Source organism: Marmota marmota, unplaced genomic scaffold (genome assembly GCF_001458135.2).
Source record: "Marmota marmota marmota unplaced genomic scaffold, marMar, whole genome shotgun sequence".
Lineage (NCBI taxonomy): Eukaryota > Metazoa > Chordata > Mammalia > Rodentia > Sciuridae > Marmota > Marmota marmota.
The window spans coordinates 6239433-6250857 of NW_026000137.1; positions in this window are offsets into that span (position 1 = coordinate 6239433).

The window sequence follows — 11425 nt, forward strand, 5'->3', positions numbered from 1 at the left end:
TTTGTATGTGGTGCTGAGGATCGAACCCGGGCCGCACGCATGCCAGGCGAGCGCGCTACCGCTTGAGCCACATCCCCAGCCCTGTATTTTATTTATTTAGAGACAGAGTTTCACTGAGTTGCTTAGTGCCTCGCTACATTGCTGAGGCTGGTTTTGAACTTGTAATCCTCCTGCCTCAGTTTCCTGAGATGCTGTCATTACAGGTATGTACCAGGCGGAGATTTTAGTTCTAAGGAGGACGTGGTTCCTACCTTATGGACTCTGAAACAGAGATGTTTTCCCACAGGTCGGGTTGAAGCTTCTTTCCCAATGCCCTGGACTCTGTAACCACTGCACTGCCCCCACCCCATCCACGGGAAGGTGTGGCCCACCCAGAGGAGGAACTCCTTCTGGATCTGGATCCCCCCTACAGATCCTGTAGGTGGGCAGGAACAACACCCAAAACCCCATAGAGATGCGGCTACTTCCTCACTCTCAGGGTCTTAAGGTATTGCAATGTCCCCCAGGGTCCCACTCCACAGCCTGTGGTGCTCCTTAACAGAGCACTCCTGGTTGACCAGGGGGAGAGGGTGTTAGGGCTACTCTGGTGACAGGAGGGAGCCAAGAAGGAGCCTGGGAAGCCACAGTCACACTCACCGGCCTGGCTGGTGAGCTCAGAGCCCCAGCACCCTTCCAGGTCAGTTAATCAGGACTCAGATCACCTGAGGCCAGAGAGAAAGGGAGCCATTGTTACCCTGTGTTAACAGCTAAAGAAACAATTGTCACCCTGGCAAAACAGCAATAAGCACATTATGACTTCATTTCTCATGAATGAGCCACGCAATTGCCATGATTTTCCGACTTTAAAATTATTTTTACTGTGAAGTAAGGAAAAGTACCAGATTAAAACAGAGGATAGGGGCTGGGGTTGTGGCTCAGTGGTAGAGCGCTTGCCTAGCACCCGTGAGGCCCTGGGTTCAAGCCTCAGCACCACATAAAAATGAAATAGATATTGTTTCTACCTACAACTAAAAAATAAATATATTAAAAAAAAAAAAAGCAAAGGATAGCTTCCCCATTTCCAATCTCATAGCCATCCTAAAATGGAATTCTCTTGTTCTTAGTGCTGGGGATCGAACCCAAGGCTTCCCGGGAAGGCACTCTACCATTGAGCCCCACCCTGGAATTGCCTGTTGGGATTAACAGTATTTTCAGAACTACCCTGAAAGTTTTTCTTTTTTTAAAAAAAATATTTATTTATTGTTTTAGTTTTCGGCGGACACAACATCTTTGTTTGTATGTGGTTCTGAGGATCGAACCCGGGCCGCACGCATGCTAGGCGAGCGCTTGAGCCACATCTCCCCAGCCCACTACCCTGCAAGTTGCACAGTGTTCTAAGTGAGGACAGCGGTGTCACAGTCTTCCTGCCCCAAGTGCTCAGCCATCAGACTCACAGGGTTGAGCAACCTCGCCTGTCCTTCGTCCCTGCTTGACCCTCACACTGAGTTGAGCACTTGGTCTGGGCCCTCTGGATACAAGAGAACTGTGTGGGGGCTTGGGCGACCCAACAGGGTCTCTCAGTCTGAAGGTGACTGTCCCCAGTCTGAGTGATACTGTTACCGCTGTTGACCGGTGACGAGTCCTTGCTTCCCCAATGTTGAAGAATAACACCAGAGGAGCACGCCGAGGCAAGGTCAGAGTGGAAAATTAGAAGTTTATTAAAGGATAGCAGAAAAGACTTCTTCCTGAGGAAGAAGGGGACCCAAGAGGTGGAACCAGTTGAAGGGCAAATGTGTTCCCCTTTTTATAGTTTTTGTGATGGAAGGTAGGTGGGAAGGCCCGAAGGGTTGGGACACAGGTGGGCCAAAGAAATAATCTGGGCACTTCCGAGTCAAGTTTGCTGTTCATTAACATTTCTTTGGGATGGGCTATCTTCAAATCTGTTGTGGGCTGTTTCCCGGGGTTCATTAGCATTCCAAGAGTTGCTCAACTTTTCCAGAAATTCATTCTCAACATGGCCTCCATTTTAGATTTCACTCCATATTAGACCCGATTTACCTAACTACACTGACTACCTAATTTTAAATCTGGCTTCAATACCGCTGGTTACATGTTGAAGTCTGAACATTAGGGAAGCACGCCGAGGCAGGCATATAAAGCAGGGTTTATTTAAAAAGCGGTAAGTAACATAGACTTCTCCCAGGAGGGAGAAGGGGGCCACAGCTGGTATCCTGATATCCCAAGGAAGGAGGGCGTTCTGCCCTTTTATGTAAGTCCTAGGCTTCCTTTGTTCTCCTTCCCCTCTATCTCCTTCCGGTGACTAGGCCTAGGACGGCTCGGTGGGATGGCCAAAACGTGGGAAACAGGTGGGCTGGAGGGGCCAGGAGGGAGTGATCCGGGCGGGAAGGGCCTAGGGTGAGTTGATCAGCAGTTCCTGGCTGCGTAGAGCTGCTTCATTAACAATTCTTTAGGATGGGCAGTCCAGGCTGGGCTCTGGGAACATTCACAGTCACATTTCAATCTCCCAGGGGCACAGTTTCCAACCTTTGGTCTGTTTTCTTCAATCTGGCCCAATTGATCTTTCTGTTTTTTAATTCTGGCTTCAAGAGCATCTCCTGGTCAAAGCAGCAGGCCTCTCCTTCCTCCAGGAGACGCCTCAGGGCTCAGGGAAGGGCCCGTGCAGGTGTGGGTGCTACCTGAGGAAGGAATTGGGGCTGGGGAGGTGGTTCAGTGGTAAAGCTTCTGTTTAGCTAGCATGCCTGAGGCGCCGGGTTCCCACCCTAGCACCAAGAAAAAGAAAATAAACAAAAAGTAAAGGCAACTTCCCAAATTCCTTATTTCAAAAAAAGTGAAATGTTGAGGAACCTAACAGTTTCCTGAGAAAAGAGAACATGCATTTGCTGTGGGGGTGCTGCTGAGTGCACGCGTGGAGACACCCAGGAGCAGCCAAGTGTCTGTTTGGGGACAGAATTTGCACACTCTTTTGCTCTGGGTTTAGAGACAAAAGCAAGTGACCAGCCTGTTCTGGGACCCACGCTCCTTCCTGCTGGTGCTCTTTGCGACTTTGGTCTTTGTGATTTGGCTGGCCTTTTTCTCTTTTATCGAGGATTGAACGTGGGGGCCCTCTACCACTGAGTCACACACCTAACCCCTTTTAAAAAATTTGTACACAAGGTCTCAGTTTCTGAGGGCAATTGGAATTGCAATTATATAAGCAATAACAAGACCAAGACCAAGCACTGAATGAGCAGTGAGGATCCTGAGTTCAAAGCCAGCCTCAGCAATGGTGAGGTGCTGAGCAACTCAGTGAGACCCTGTCTCTAAATAAAACACAAAATAGGGCTGGGGTGTGGCCCAGTGTTACAGCAATCCCTGGTACCCAATAACAACAACAAGAAAAGCACAAGCAGGAGCTGAGCTTCCAACCCACTTCCCACCCTGAGATGGGCCTGGATAATGCCAGGGCAAAGGAGTGCAGAGACGAGGAACGCCCCTGCCTGATCACAATGAGGTCACAGGTCCTCTGGGGTCACTGGAAGCCCTTTAGATCCCTCCAGTTTTGGCCAGTTCCCCCCCGCCCCCCACCAGCCACTCCTGGCCTTCAGGTGGCCTGAACTCAGAGACCAGCAGGATTTGGGCGGGGTGGAAGTTCCTCTAGGCCACCCAGGTAGGACAGGGGAATGTCACTCTCTGGAGAGCCTCCCTGAACCGCTTTCCACTTCCCGAAACCCAGGACCCCACATCCCTTGTGGCCTCCAAGCCCATTTCCTATCCAGACCTGCTCATCTCCAAGCTCCCTTCCCTGGAAATCTGCTTGCTCCAGGGCCAGCTGAACGTCCTTATGAAGCCAGATTTAAAGTTAGGTAGTCAGTGTAGTTAGATAAATCGGGTCTAATACCGAGTGAAATCTAAAATGGAGGCCATGCTGGCAATGATTCCGGGAAATGCAGGACAACTCATGGAATGTTAATGAAGTCCCAAAAAGGCCCTAGGCCAAAGTCCACCTCCAAGAAATGTCAATGAACAGCCCCCAGCAAAAAGGTGCTGACTCAGAAGTCTTTCCTGACCAGATTACTTCTTTGGCCCACCTGTGCCCCACCCCGCGGGCCTTCCCACCTACATTCCATCACTGAAAGAACTATAAAAAGGGGAGACAACATCCCTTCCACGGATTCCACCTCTTGGGTCCCCTTCTTCCTCCGGGAGAAGTCTTTTCTGCTGTCCTTTAATAAACTTCTAATTTCTACTCTGACCTTGCCTCGGCGTGCTTCTTTGGTGTTATTCTTCAACATTGGGGAAGCAAGAACTCATCACCGGTCAACAGCGGTATCACAACTACAACAACAAAAAAAATTTTTTTAAAATGGAGCAACACAGACTTCTCCCAGGAGGGAGAAGTGGGCCATAGTTGGTATCCTGGTATCCCAAGAAGGTGTTTTGCCTTTTTTATATGTCCTAGGCTTTCTTTGTTCTCCTACTCTCTCTTCCCTTATCTCTCCCAGGAGATCCTTGGTGGGAGGGCCAAAAGGTGAGAAACAGATGGGCTACAGGGGCCAAGTTGGAGTGATCTGGGCAGGAAGGGGGCATAATTAACAACTCCCTGTAGGGAGGGACAATCCCAGAAACTGGTTACCTTGGCAACAGGTTGGAGCTGGGGTAGGTTATCTTGATAAGGGTGAAGGAAGGGCTCTGAAGGAATTAACATTTCAATTCCTCTATTCTTAGGATCAGACCCTTGCCTATCTGCCTGTCTAATTCTGGCTTCAACTTCATTATACCTTCACTACCTCCCCCCCCCATTGTTAAATTTTTAAAATCTTAAATATAATACTCCTTATGAAATGTCTCATAAGGAGAAGTAAGATCACTGGAAAATCCATTGTCTGTACCTATCGCAACACATATTCAGATTGTTTGAGCACTTTCAACAAAATGGTTTATTTACAATCTAACAAAGAAACAGAAACTAAATGGAGTGTCAAAAGATGAAGGCCCTGTTTCCACACAAATAATTGTAATAATCCTGAAATGTCACATTAGCATAAAGTGGAAATCAGGAAGAATAGGTTCTCAAACATTTTAAAAGGTGAGCCACGGTAATGAGTATGCAAACTCAGGTTTGTTTCCTGGCCAGAAAATGAGTCTCTGCAATGCCTGTCTCCTAAGGTGTCCAGGTGTGGCTTGGGTATTGACAGCTTTCAGGGAACAAATTCCATCTCTTGCTGGGGATATAGCTCAGTTGGTAGAGTGCTTGCCTTGCATGCACAATTAAAAATGTCTAATTTTTTCTTAGAAATTCACTCAGTCTTTACATTTTTCTCATTTAACACTCTCTAATCTCAATAGCCCTGCTTTCCATTAGTCCCCAGTGAACACTCTTGCAGTTGATAATGTCCTGCTGGCCAATTGTGACTTTTCTTTTCCTCATTGCTCCTAGATCAGGGAGCTTGGTCATCCATAATACATTAGAGCACAGGACTCCTTATCACCCAGAACTGCCTTAACATTTGTTCTGCACCTTCAAGCACAACTCCAGGGACAAAACATACAGGAAGTGCCTTTATTTTTATTTTTTTCAGGAAGTGCTTTTCATGGTTGTTTTATTCCTTAAATTTACAGCATTAATTAGCTTCCTGAAAGGAAGGTGTTCAGAAGAAATCAAGCAACAGGAAGTTGTGCAAGAGGAAGCTGTTTTTTGTATTTCAGGAGGCTGTCATCAAAACACATTCTGTCTGTACACATTCACAAACACATGCAGCCCCACATTGTGTATAACAAGACCGGAATCACCATTTGTATGCACATTCAATCTACTGCTCCTAATTACTAAGGACTGCAATTATTCAAACTGATGAATTATAAAGCATTGTGTTGTCCTCCTAGACAGTGATAATACAGATGCCTAAATAATTAAGTTTGCCTTACTCTGGATTGAATATAGATAATCAACATAGAATATTATGAGAAACATAAACAACAAGAATAATGGAAATAAAAATCTCATGAGAAGACAACTTCTCTGGATCTTAGTCTCTGTATCCACTGAAGTATAATGACAAACACATGTAGGCACTCTGTAGATGTTTGTTGAATGAGTAAATGAATGCATTGGTAGGTGAATGACTGAAAGCAACAATAATTGCTCTGCTTAATTCTAGGATTGTTAAGGATAAATTGAGAATTTGGCACATGTTGAAATGTATACATACATATCTATATCTATATCTATAACTATACCTATATCTATATATCAGTTTTTTCAGTACTGGGGATTAAACCCATAAGCACTCAACCATTGAGCCACATCCCCAGCTCTTTTTTGTATTTTATTTAAAGACAGGGTCTTACTGAGTTGCTTAGTGCCTTGCTGTTCCTGAGGCTGGCTTTGAACTTGCGATCCTCCTGTCTCAGGCTCCTGATGATACCACCAGTTATCCGAGATGAGTCCTGCTTCCTCACATTTTGAAGTTNCCCACTCCATGTAAGGAAACAAAAGGGCCTTGGGGACTTTGCATACCCTAAAGCTTTTATTAAAATCCCATTTCCCTAAAGGTGTGTACATTTGTTGGTTGAAATTTTCTTTCAGGAGATAATTAACACACCTTTAATCTGTAGAGTCAGAAGAGCACCAAGCTTAGTAAATGTCCCAAAACAGGGTACTGAGCTGGATTAACTATTTTTTAAATGAGCATTACCAGGCATGGTGGCACACGTCTATAATCTCAGCAACTCTGAAGGCTGAGGCTGAGGACCTCAAGTTCTTTGAGGCCAGTCCCAGCAATTTGGTGAGGCCCTAAACAACTTAGCCAAACTCTGTCTCAAAATAAAAAATAGAAAGAACCACCGGGCATGTAGCTCAGGGGTAAAGCACCCCTGAGTTCAATCCTCAGTACCAAAAAGGGTGGGAGGAATTTGGAGAAGGCTTGGTTAATATCAATGCGTTAAAAGAGAGGGCTGAGAAACAATCCAGATGTGTCACCTGATAACCACTGTAGGATCTTTAGTCATCTGGGATTAGGTGCAGTGCTTTGTGGGGACCCAGTCTTGGTGAGATAGACCAGACTCCAAATGTGCCACTGAAGTCCTAGCCCAGAGGCCTGACCTGGGATCCCATATATCAGGACTGGCCCCTCCTGCAAAAACCCACTGGAAAAGGTGATGGCGAAAATCAGGAGAAGTACTTCGCGCAGCAATGTTATGCAGGGATAGGAAAGACCCCTGTCCTCAGCCCTGTCTTCCAGTGGCTGACAGTGACTTTTAAGTTTTATAGAGAGGGGAATGGAAGCCACAGTGGGGAGTCTGCTCAGCCAGGGAGAGCAGGTGATCTTCATCAGGTCTGCTCCACAGCCCGCCAGGCGGGTCCTAGTCAGGGCACTTCCTCCCATCACAAGGTGTTCAGTGGATCAGCCCTTGTCCCTGGAAGCCAAGGGGAGGGATGTGGAGCGACTGAGACAGACACAAAATGAGACAGAGATGCCAAGCTCTCGACACCGGAAGCTCGGTCCTTGTCCTCAAGGCCAATCCAATATGAGGCACAGTCTTGAGAAAAAGCAAAAAGAAGGTTTACTGCTTTGCTAGCAAAGGAGAAACACAGGGGCTTCTGTCCCAAAGACAGTGATTCTGCCCATCCATAGGAACAGGGGGCTTTGATAGATGTGATTCAGAGAAAATGAGATTAGGGAGGAGAGATCCGCAAGGAGATCAGGGAAAAGAAGATCAGGGAGGAGATCAGGAAGGTTAGGGAAGAGAACAGTGGGGGAAAATGTAAGTTTCCAAGCCACAAGGGACATAGTCAAAGCATCAAGTGAACCCCTGCTACATCCTAATCCTGCTCCCACTACGGACATTCCAAGGGAAGCCAAGTAGCTTTTTTTTTTTTTTTGCTACTGACCATTAAACCCAGAGGTACTCTGAAAGCGCAAAATGAGGGTGCAGACTTCCACAGATTCAGGTGTTATGCTCGAATTCGGGACCCCCAAAAGACCACCAGAGACCAAGATTGATGTAAGCAGCAAAGAGGTGCTTATTGCGAGCTAGCTCGGTTCTCCGCGAGCACACAGCAACTGGTGATGCTGAGAGGCCCCGAGTCCAGGGTTTGCAGCAGTTTTATACACTGTTTGGGGAAGGCAGGGACCTCACATACATCAGAGCAAGGGGGATTCGTTTAAACTGATTGGTTTTAAGCCAAGAGGGGAGTTCTTGCCGAACTACAGGGTTTCCCAACAGGTTATCAACCACCAGAAACTACTGGGAGGGTCGTTTGGCATCCCAGGTATTTTCCCTGTCTCATGCTGATTGATGGTTGCTAGGGGGTTGCTATGGGTCCCCACCTAGCCTGACTGAGTCAGGGACACCTGGTGCTGCAGACCTCTCCTGTTATTTGTAGATAAACAACTCAGCAGGGTGGGTATGTGCCTAGGAGTGCTCTGTGGGTCTTTCCCAGGACAAGGGTCACACCCCCTTCCTTGGACAGGCTTTGCTCTGAGGTAGAGGCTGGTTTTTCACAGGAAAGCTGGCGCCTTGGGTACTCATTTTCTAGATGCAAAAATGGCCAGTGGTTACAGAGAGGATTTTGGTTTATAGGGTACATTAGGGTGGTTTCATCATTGGAACTCATGGGTGTGCCCTTCAGACTGTGAGGGGCTTGCTCTGTGGGTTAAAACTCAGGAGGGCAGCTGTAAAGGTTGAAGCTCTAGGTTACTTGGGGAGATAGGAGTCGGGACTGGGAGGGATGGGTGTTTCTTTTTCGGGGATTTATTGTCTCCCAGGGTTTCAGTATTCCCTCCTTCCTTCAGGGCCCATTGTTAAGTATTTACTGTGTGTCCTTTTAGGACTGATTTGCAATGGGGGAAGGTCAAAGTCCAGAGCCTGACATTCAGTATTGGCCTCCTTCCCAGGACCCATTGTTATGGGGAAGGGTAACACTTGGCTAGTTTCCTCTACCTCCTCCTGAGTTGCTTTGTCTCTCTGCTTTTCTTTGGGGGCTCTTTTGTAGAATTATTATTTCCATAACTCTTAACACTCTACCACTGAGCTACATCCTCAGCCCTTTTTATTTCATTTTGGGACAAGGTCTTGCCAAATTCCTGAGGCTGGCCTTGAACTTGTCACCCTCCCACCTCACCTCTGCAGTTGCTGGGATCACAGGCGTGGCGACAGTGCCAGGCATGGTCTTCCTTTTTTATACCCCCCCACCTAAAAGTTTTCCCAAAGGGATTCTGTTTTCATCTGAAGAATGTGGAACAGCTTCTCTTAAAAACCATACCCTTTTATCTTCTTTTTTCTTTTCTTGGTTACCCTTGGCAATGGTCCCTGATGCTGAAACTCTCAATCCAGCCAGGGTTTTAGCTCTTAACTCACCCCCACCCTCTGATGCTAATCTGCCAGTCCCTTCTCTGGGCTGGAGCTGCTCCCCAGCCCTCAGCACCAGCACCAAAACAAAGGATGGGTCCTTGCTTCAGGCTGAGGCCCTAAGATCCTGTCTCTGGGAGAGAGATTGTGTGGGAAGCCCAAAGTAGTGTCCCTTGGCTACTGACACCTGCTCAATGGATGAATGGTAATACCCTCCTATGTTCTGTCTATGGCTTTACTTCAAACTCAAGCACCTCAAAGCCACACGAACAGAATTCTGAATGGGCTTTCTGTCATTTGTGGTTTTCATTTTATAAAAATTTACTCTTTTTGAAAAGTGATAATAAATAAGTCAATCTATTTCTTATATTTATAGTAATCAAAATTAAAACTTGATAAAATCACAAAGAAGAAAGAAATACCACCATCTAAAGCAATTTTTTTGGGGGGAGGGGGAATACCTGGGATTGAACTCTGGGGAACTCGCCACTGAGCCACATCCCCAGCCCTATTTTGTATTTTATTTAGAGACAGTCGCTGAGTTGCTTAGGGCCTCACTAAATTGCTGAGGCTGGCTTTGAACTTGCAATGCTCAGGCCTCAGCCTCCAGGCCTCTGGGATTACAGGCGTGTGAAACTGCATCTGTCTCTATCTAAAGCTCTTCCTGACCATTCCTCCAGCTTTCTCTCTCTCTCTCTCTCTGTGTGTGTGTGTGTATATATATATATAAATATACAAATTTTTGTGTGGTACTAGGGATTGAACCCAGGGCCTTGTACATGTGAGGCAAACAGTCTACCAATTGAGCTATAACCCAGGCCATTAATATGACTTTTAAAAAAACTATGTTTTGCTACACTTACTATCTCATTAATGTGTCTTGGATATGCCTGATGTCAATAAACATAACCACATTGTCATTATTCATGACAGAACCAGGAATGGAACCAGGACCTCAGCATGGCAGGCGGGTACTCCACCACTGAGCCCTACCCCAGTCCCCACTCACTGCCATTTTTATGGACTGTGTGGTCTTTCATAGTGAGGTGGTGTTGATTCTCTGCAAACTTGTGATTAATAACTGTGTTTCTTTTTTTTAAATGTTTATTTTAGTTGTCAATAGACTTTATTTTATTTATTAATATGCGGTGCAGAGAATGGAACCCAGTGCTTCACACATGCTAGGCAAGTGCTCCACCATGGAGCCACAACTTCAGCCCAGTTTTGTTTCTTTTCTCCCCACTTTGCGGTTATTGCTTTTGTGAAAATTTGTGCAGTATTATTGTCTATTATTTGATCCTATACCAATTCTACTGTTAGAGAAAAGATTGCAGACCTGCTGAGACTCTTATCTCATAGATGGCAGATGGTGTGGCAGTGTGTGGTGGGTGTGAGCACCTGTGGACACAAGAACACTCAGCACTTGCACACTTGCCTGGGAAGAGTGGACTCCCTTCATCAGTCTCCACAGAGGTTGGTGGTACGGAAGGACTACTACTGCTGAGTGCTGAGTGGCACATTTACTACTGCACCACGGAGCTCCTTCTCCCATTGAGAGAGGAAGTTGTAGAGAATGACTGGTCTCCCAGTCTTCTGTCCTTCCTGCAAACCACAGATTTACCACTGTTTGGCTTCCTTTCCCCTAAAACTTCCATAGCATTCCACTGCCTGCAGGGCAGTCTCTGACCTCGGCAGTCCCTTACCTTTCCATTCCATCTCCCTTTTGTCTGTCACCTTGAAACCTGGTGACAGTCACACTGATGTGCTCACTTGCTCAGTCTCTCTGCTCAGCAAGTTCAAGTCCTTGCTGGCCCACTTTAAGGGGCTCTCCTGAGTCAGGTTTCTGGGAGCACCTTCACTGGGCTAACATTAGTTTTGGAATAAACAAAGGAGCTCTGTCATTTCACCAAGAGCCACTGCAAAATGGCTGCACCGTCCAATGTTGAAGGTATTCACACCTGTTCTCTTAGCTGCCTGTGGATCCAGGAGGCTGGACTCCGTGTTGCTAGTCTGTATGTCTCATACTACAGATGTTCATATATACAAAGGTTTTCAAATATATATATATATTTGGAGGGTGGGAAAGAGAAGCTAT